We start from the raw sequence: 8,792 nt of genomic DNA on the forward strand, positions 1-8,792 counted from the left end.
TCGGTCTCTACCCACTTGAGCATCCCTCCCTTTTATTTTCTAGAGGGAACTTGACACATGTAGGAAGTGTCTCCCTTATGCCTAACACTGAGCTAGGTACCGCATATAAGGAGGAAACTACAATGCTTTGCTTCCCTGAGAAGATGAAAGCCTCAGGATCAAACCCATGCAGGCACTGTGACAGCTTGCCCCACATGTGGCCGGTGTCTAGAAGGTACAGAGGAGGTGCAAAGAGAGAGTGGTCAGCACTGCCTGGGGCGCGTCAATGAAGATTTCAGGATTTCAGAACAGAGCACGGGAGGAGACATAGGACTTTCCCAGGTGAATAGGCAGGAAGAAGTCTCCAGGGGAAGGTAAATGCAACGGTCCAGAGCTACAAAATTGCATAGGATGTACCTAGAATCGTAAGAACTGTCGAGTATCTGATGTCAAAGCCTTAGTTTCCGATAGATAAAAATGTGACTCTCATACAAATATATGGTGAGTATTTGTCAAAGACTTATTTATTAATGAGAGAGTAAAGCTAGTTTGCAGAGCATTTGAGGAACAGGGATTTATACAGGTAGGAAAGGAATAATGAAATGAGGTTTCCAAGCTGGATGCAGAAATACAGGAAAATAAAACTGTAGCTTTGGGGGCACCTGGGTGACTCAGTTAAGCATCTGTCTTTGGCTTAGGTCACGATCTCAGGGTCCTGGGATCAAGCGCCGCATTGGGATCCCTGCTCAGCTCCTCTCTCTACTTCAGCCTCTCCCCCTGCTCATGTTCTTTCTCTCTCTCAAATGAATAAATAATTTTTTAAAAAAGAGCTCATAAAAAGGGGATAGGGCATTGCCATAAAAATGATGTGAGGCCCTGGCACCTTGTTTAAATTCTTAAAAATTGGGGCACCTGGGTGGCTTAGTTCGTTAAGTGTCTGACTTTGACTCAGGTCATGATCTCAGGGTCCTTGGATCGGAGCCCCATATGGGGCTCCCTGGTCAGCAGGGAGTCTGTTTCTCCCTCTCCTTCTGCCCCTGCCACTGACTCATGTGCTCATGCTCTCTCTCATTCTCTCTCTCAAATAAATAAATAAATAAAATCTTTAATTCTTTTTTTAAAAAGCCCTGTAGCTTTTGGCATTATCTTCTCTACAAGATAGAGATTCATTGTCCCACAGGGCAAGGAACAATAACCTTTAGGGTGATCTTCTTAGCTGAACAGAAATATTTTGCATCTCTACTAGACAAAAATCACTTGAAGTTTATTAATCTCCTGTGTGTTAGCACTGATGTCACACAGTCCAGGTCTCAAGCCAATGAAGGGACGTTCCCTCAGAAAATGGGAGAATTAGGTGCGCTTGGGTGGCTCAGTGGGTTAAAGCCTCTGCCTTCAGCTCAGGTCACGATCTAAGGGTCCTGGGATGGAGTCCCTCATCCGGTTCTCTACTCAGCAGGGAGCCTGCTTCCCTCTCTCTGCCAGCCTACTTGTGATATCTCTCTCTCTGTCAAATAAATAAATAAAATCTTTTTTTTTTTAAATGGGAGAATTAAGTTGGCCCATTCTGCAATACTTCAAGGTAGTGTTCAAAAGAAATGCAGCCATCCTTTTGAGTAATTTAAAAGTTTTGGGTAATTTCCTCCTTAATACAAAGGATGGATCAGAAGACAGGAGGGGATTGGGGGAATCAGTGATGAGGCCAGAGCAAGAAGACAGGGGCCAAACCATGAAGGGAGTGGAGTTAGGACCTTGCCCTGGAGGGATACTGAGCCACTGAAAGACTTTTAAAAGATGTGAACAATGATGAGGTGGGAACCATGCTGACCTCTCCTGCATAATGGGCAATGAGGGTGCCAGTCCATGTGTGGCCCATATGAGAAGCTATAAGGACCTGAATTAAAGCCCCACTGGTGGGCGCCTGGGTGGCTCAGTGGGTTAAGCCGCTGCCTTCGGCTCAGGTCATGATCCCAGAGTCCTGGGATCGAGCCCCACATCGGGCTCTCTGCTCAGCAGGAAGCTTGCTTTTCCCCCCTTTCTCTGCCTGCCTCTCTGCCTACTTGTGATCTCTGTGAAATAAATAAATAAAAATCTTAAAAAAAAAAAAATAAAGCCCCACTGGTGAGTGAAGGTGTTCAGTGAAAATTTTTGTTGCCATTTTGATACCAAAGACAGCCAGATTCTCCCCAAATTCTGATCTTCAGGATAAGTTTTGCATCACAGCCATCCTTACCCATTCCTGACTCCTCATGTCCTATCTCCTGGAAGGTCTCCCATGCCCCTACTGGCAAAGTTCCTCTCATTTTTCTTCCTACTCTCCATGGAGTCCCAAAGCAATCAAATTTGCATTTGCAATCTAGGCTAATTATATTCTTCTCACATCTGAAGAATCGGCCCTAAATCGAATCTTTCATTCTGCATGCCTGCCACATGCACACCCCACCACCACCATCACAACCGAGAGCACATACTCAGAATCAAAGCATGGATCTCCAGCACTTTGCCGGAGACATCAGCACGTCCACCTTCCATCACTGGCCTGCAGATGGTGAACATTATTCCCAGTTCACCATCAGACTCATTAATGCTGCATCCCAGTGGAGAGGTTTTAGTTCTGCAGGCTGTTACCTTTTAGTTGCAATCATCAGATACAATCCATACGCTTCTGTGATGGGAAATATTGGGCCAATTCTGGGTATATGTGTGTGTGAGGGTATTTCTGTCCAGGAGATAGACATTCAGACCCCTAGATAGAGCAAAGAAGATTGCCCTTTCTGATGTGGGTGGGCCTCATCAGAGCTACTGCAGGCCTGTAGAGATCAAAAAGGCCGAGTAAGAGATCATTCCGTCTGTCTGATTGCCTTCTCGCTGGCTTGCCCCCTTGCAAAACTCAAGTCTGCCAGGCTTTTCAGACTGGAAACCATGCCAGCAGCTCTGATTTTTCAGGCCTTCAGGCTCCACCTATAAATACCGGTCGCAGATCTGTTGGTTCTGTGTTTCTGGAGAATCTTTATTTTATAGCTTCTTCCCCTAGTTTCATTTCTGGATTTTTGTTTCTTTTACTCCTGCTTTCCCCTTTCTTCCCTCTTCCAAACTCCATTCCCTCTGTCCACCTGGCATAATGGCTCATGCTATCTTTTATTCAGGGATTACTGTGTTCCTGACCTGCCCAGGGGAAGAGGAAGAAGAAGGGGCCATCCTGAAATCGGCTCAAGTACATGAATATATTTCTCCATAATTTTTTTTATAATCACAAAGTAATATATGCTCATTATGAAAATTAAGAAGACATAGAAAAGAGGGAAAAAAATAGAAAATAGGCCCCTAGACTCTTACCTCTCAGGAAAAGCAAGGTGGACACTCTGGTGAGTTTCTTCCCATTTCAATTCACCTCTGGATGGCCCCTGTTCTGTGAATGTCTCTTTAGTCTTCTCATTTCATTCTGTTCTTTCTATGTTCCACTCTACCATGGACATTTTGTTATGTTAGTTAAGGTTTCCTAACTGTCCTGTTTAGGTTTTGAAAATATGCACTACTATAAACGTTATGTCTGACAGCAATACTTCCAACAGCATACTCTAACTTGGCAACACCTGACAAATATTCTACTCCAACAGCAGAACTCCGATGCCAATATTCTAAATAATGTGATTGAACAGGGGACTCTACAGTGATTCTAGAGAACCATAAACAGCAATGCTATCAACAGTCTCATACCTAACTCTTTTTTGGCCAATATAACCTTTTCTTACTGCTTTTTTTTTTTATTTTGTAGTTCTTTTGTAGTTTTGAGTTTTTACTTAAATCCCCGCTACCGTACAGTGTAATAATAGTTTTCGATGTAGAATTTAGTGGTTCATCATTTACATATAACAATCAGTGTTCATCACCAGTGCCCTCAAGGCCCATTACCCATTTAGCCCATCCCCCAGCCTCCTCAGTTTGTTCTCTTTAGTTAAGAGTCTGTTTCACGGTTTGCCTCTCTCTTTTCTTCCTCCCCATATTCATCTGTTTTGTTTCTTAAATTCCACATAGGAGTGAAATCATACAGTATTTTGTTTCTCTGACTTTTCACTTAGTGTAATATACTGTATCTCCATCCACGCTGTTGCAAATGGCAAGATTTCATTCTCTTTATGGCTGAGTAATATCACAGTGTTTGTATACACCACATCTTTATCCATTCATCAGCCAATGGACATTTGGGCTCTTTCCATAGTTTGGCTCTTGTTGATAAGGGGGCATCAGGGGGCATGTGTCCCTTTGTATGAGTATTTTTGTATCCTTTGGGTAAATACCCTGTTTTGCAACTGCTGGGTCATAGGGTAGCTCTATTTTTAAATTTTTTTTCTTTTTTTTTAAATTTTTTATTTTTTATAGACATAAAATATATTTTTATCCCCAGGGGTACAGGTCTGTGAATAACCAGATTTATATTTTTAAATTTTTGAGGAACATCCATAATGCTTTCTAGAGTGGCTGCCCCAGTTTGCATTTCCATGACCAGTAGAAGAGTGTCCCCTTTCTTCACATTCTCACCAACACCTGGTGTTTCCTGTGTTGTTGATTTTAGTCATTCTGACAGGTGTGAGGTGGTATCTCATTGCAGTTTTGACTTGTATTTCCCTGACGATGAATGACGTTGAGCATCTTTTCATGTGCCTGTTGGCCATCTGGATGTCTTCTTTGGAAAAATATCTATTTATGTCTTCTGCCCATTTTTTAACTGTGTTGTTTTTGGGTGTTGAGGGTAATAAGTTCATAATGTTTTTAAAAGTTTTCTAATATATTAAACTGTACTTTTATATTTCCTTATAATTTTTCCCTCTCTCAGACTTTAATTCGCTTTTTTTTTCTAACTTCATACCAGTGTATTTTTTTTTAATTTAATTGTGATTAACACACTATTAGTTATAGGGTACAATATATTGACTCAACAATTCTATGTATCACTCACTGCTCACCACAATAAGTATTATTCACCATCTGTCACCCTACAACATTATTACAACACTATGGTAATAATGTTTGTGATAATATGTATGTAACATGTCCTATGCTGTATTCTTCATCTCCTACGTTTATTTATTCTATAACTGGAATTTAGTTCCTCATAGTCTCCTTCATCTAGTTCACCCAACCTCCCCATTGCCTCTCTGACAACTACCAGTTTATTTTCTGTATTTAAGGGTCTCAGTTTTTGTTTATTTGCTTATTTGTTCTTTGTTTCTTTCTCTGTTCATTTGTTTTGTTTTTTAGATATTTTTTCTTACTTTCTAGAAGTGAAATCATATGATATTTTCATTTCTCTGACATATTTTTCTTAGCATATTACCCTCCAGTTTCATCCATATTGTCATAAGTGACATGGTTTCACAAATCGCTTTTTAATGCCATTTGGTATTATTATTTTGTGTGTGTGTGATGACTTAAAATTTTTTTCTAATTTTTAATTTTTAAAATTTCTTTTCAGTGTACCAGAATTCATTGTTTATGCACTACACCCAGTGCTCCATGCAATGCATGCCCTCCATAATATCCACCACCAGGCTCACCCAAATTCCCACCCCCTGCCCCTTCAAAACCCTCAGGTTGTTATTCAGAGTCCATAGTCTCTCATGGTTCATCTCCCCCTCCGATTTCCTCCGACTCCTTTCTCCTCTCCATCAACCCATGTCCTCCGTGTTATTTCTTATGCTCCACAAATAAGTGAAACCAAATGATAATTGACTCTCTCTGCTTGACTTATTTTACTCAGCATAATCTCTTCCAGTCCCGTCCACATTGATACAAAAGTTGGGTATTCATCCTTTCTGATGGAGGCATAATACTCCATAGTGTATATGGACCACATCTTCCTTATCCATTCGTCCGTTGAAGGGCATCTTGGTTTTCTTTCTATAGTTTGGTGACCGTGGCCATTTGCTGTGAACATTGGAGTACAGATGGCCCTTCTTTTCATTCCATCTGTATCTTTGGGGTAAATACCCAGTAGTGCAATTGCAGGGTCATAGGGTATTATTTTTTAAAAAAGATTTTATTTCTTTACCTGAGAGAGAGAACATGAGTGGGGTGAAGGTGAGGAGCAGAGGGAGATGTAGATTCCCCACTGAGCCCCATTTCAGGGCTCTATCCTGGGACCCCAGGATCACAACCTGAGCTGAAGATAGATGCCCCACCAGCTGAGCTACCCAGGCACCCTATCATTTGGTATTATTGTTAAAACCATAATTTATTGTATATACTTTAAACAACTGATCTAATTCTTTATAATCTTTCACTATTCTGCTTAGGAACTTTGTATACATTTTTTTGAATGTATATAAAATTGAAGACAACTGACTCTGAGTTTAGAAACTCCCTCCTGTCACAGCGACTTAATATCCAAACATAAACTAAGGCTTCTTACTTTTTTTTTTAACAGGTGAAATAAAAGGTAGGGCCTGCATTCCCTTTATTTTCAGTTGAAAAACCTTCATGATAATGGTGTCTCTACCTGGTTAGAGGATTTTATGATTATGAATTGTCTTTACTATACCCTGAAAATTTCTTCTGTTACTCACTCAACCAAAATATACAGAGAGTACCAGATACTGTGTTAAGGGATTGGGATATGAAATGAAAATGAAATAGAAAAAGCAGAGTTGTCCTAACCTAAAGAAATGGAAGGAACTACAATACGAACTTGCAGAGAATAATTAGAATGTATGGTTCGGGGTGGGGAGGGTGTCTGATTTACTCTTTGGAATTGAAGTATATTGTGGTACCTTGATCATTATAATGGTGATAGAAGGACATATTAGGACAGCAATGGAGGAGTTACTGTAATAATTAAATAATTATCTATAAAATCTTTGCACAGTATCCTTATTGGAACCAAACAGCACAGAGAATGTGCTCTTCCTAGATACCAGGCACACACTGGTTAGCGGCATGAGAACAAAAAATATTACTAAATTCTCTAAGTCTCGATGATCTCCTTCTTCTCTGTTTCCCTGGACTTAAAGAGACCACAAACACAAGGCAGAATGGAGGCTAGTGGACCTCTCATAAGAATTATACAGCAGAGGTGGGACACCCATGCATGGGGGATGATATAGAGGAGACCCCCACATGGTGTGGAACATTTATTTTTTTATTTTGTTTTGTTTTATTTTAATTTTTAAAAGATTTTACTTCTTTATTTGAGAGAGAGAGAATGAGCAGGTAAAGTGTCAGGCAGAGGGAGAAGCAGGCTGGGCTGAGCAGGGAGTCTACCCTCTGCCCAATGCAGGGCACAATTCCAGGACCCTAAGATCATGACCTGAGCCGAAGGCAGAAGCTTAACCAACTGAGCCACCCAGGAGCCCCTTATTTTATTTTTTTAAGATTTTATTTTTAAGCAAACTCCACACTCAATGTGGGGCTCGAACTCATAAGCCCAAGATCAAGTGACCCATGCTCTACCAACTAAGCCTACTGGCTGCTTTGGGACATTCATTTTAAAGAGGTGATCCTGGTAGTAGTGATACAAACAGGAAGGGGAGGGTGTTACTGAAGAGATTTTGGTCAACTAAAGAAATCACAACCACAATTCTTATGTAAGACACAAGACCTCATGAGATTGAAATATAACGGCACATTCTTCTTTTGTCATTGTTTTAACATTGCCTCTTTCTAGGCAATTTCCATAAGTCGTATGGAAGCTGGGAACCAAACAGTGGTTTTGAAATTCATCCTTCTGGGACTTTCAGAAGATATGGACTTGCAGCCCCTCCTCTTTGGGTTGTTCCTATCCATGTTCCTGGTCACCATGCTTGGGAACCTTCTCATCATCCTGGCCATCAACTCTGACTCCTGCCTCCACACGCCCATGTACTTCTTCCTCTCCAACCTGTCCCTCACTGCATAGGTTTCACTTCCACCACTGTCGTCAAGATGCCAGTGAACATCCAGACACAGAGCAATACCATCACATATGAAGGCTGTCTTACCCAGATGTGTTTTTTCATGATTTTTGCTGGACTAGATAATTTGCTACTGACAGTGATGGCCTATGATCGGTTTGTGGCCATCTGTCATCCCCTGCACTATACAGTCATTATGAACGCTCGCCTTTGTGGTTTCCTGCTTCTGCTTTCTTGGTTCATCTGCCTGACATATTCTTTGTTGCAAAGCTTGATGTTTTTGAGGATGTCCTTCTGCAAAGAGATAGAAATCCCCACTTCTTCTGTGAACATACCCAGATCTTCAAGCTTGCCTGCTCTGAATCCCTTGCCAATGACATCCTGCTGTATTTTGTAACTGGCCTGCTGGGTGTCATTCCCCTGACTGTGATCCTTTTTTCTTATTATAGAATTATTTCCTGCATAATGGACATTTCATCGGTGGCAGGGAAGTATAAAGCCTTTTCCACCTGTGGGTCTCATCTCTTGGTTGTCTCCTTGTTTTATGGGGTAGGCCTTGCAGTCTACCTCACTTCTGGAACAACTCATCCCTCCAGAAATGGCTCAATAGCCTCAGTGATGTATACGGTGGTCACCCCCATGCTGAACCCCTTCATCTACAGTCTGAGGAACAGGGACATGAAAAGAGCTCTGAGAAGACTTTTCAGGAGAGGCGTTTACTCTCAGTGAGATAACCAAAGCTAAGGACAGACAACAGAGATCCAAAGTCCTGATAGCTGGTGTTCCTGAGTATGTAATCTGAAGACAAAACATAAATACTACTCATGATTTACTAGAAGAAAAACATCCCTAAACTGAAGACAAGCTTGAAGCAGCACGCCAAAAGTCTTACTGTTCATGCAAGAAAAAGAATGGTCAACCAATAACTAA

At 41.2% G+C, this 8,792-nt stretch overlaps 1 pseudogene; it reads left to right on the forward strand.

Annotated features, from left to right (window-relative positions):
* The first annotated feature begins 7,654 nt into the window (after nucleotides 1–7,654).
* Nucleotides 7,655–8,591, forward strand: LOC123391361 (annotated as a pseudogene).
* The last annotated feature ends 201 nt before the right edge of the window (nucleotides 8,592–8,792 follow it).

Source organism: Mustela putorius, unplaced genomic scaffold, assembly GCF_011764305.1.
Source record: "Mustela putorius furo isolate JIRA1106 unplaced genomic scaffold, ASM1176430v1.1 tig00000095_pilon_pilon_pilon, whole genome shotgun sequence".
NCBI classification, from domain to species: Eukaryota; Metazoa; Chordata; class Mammalia; order Carnivora; family Mustelidae; genus Mustela; species Mustela putorius.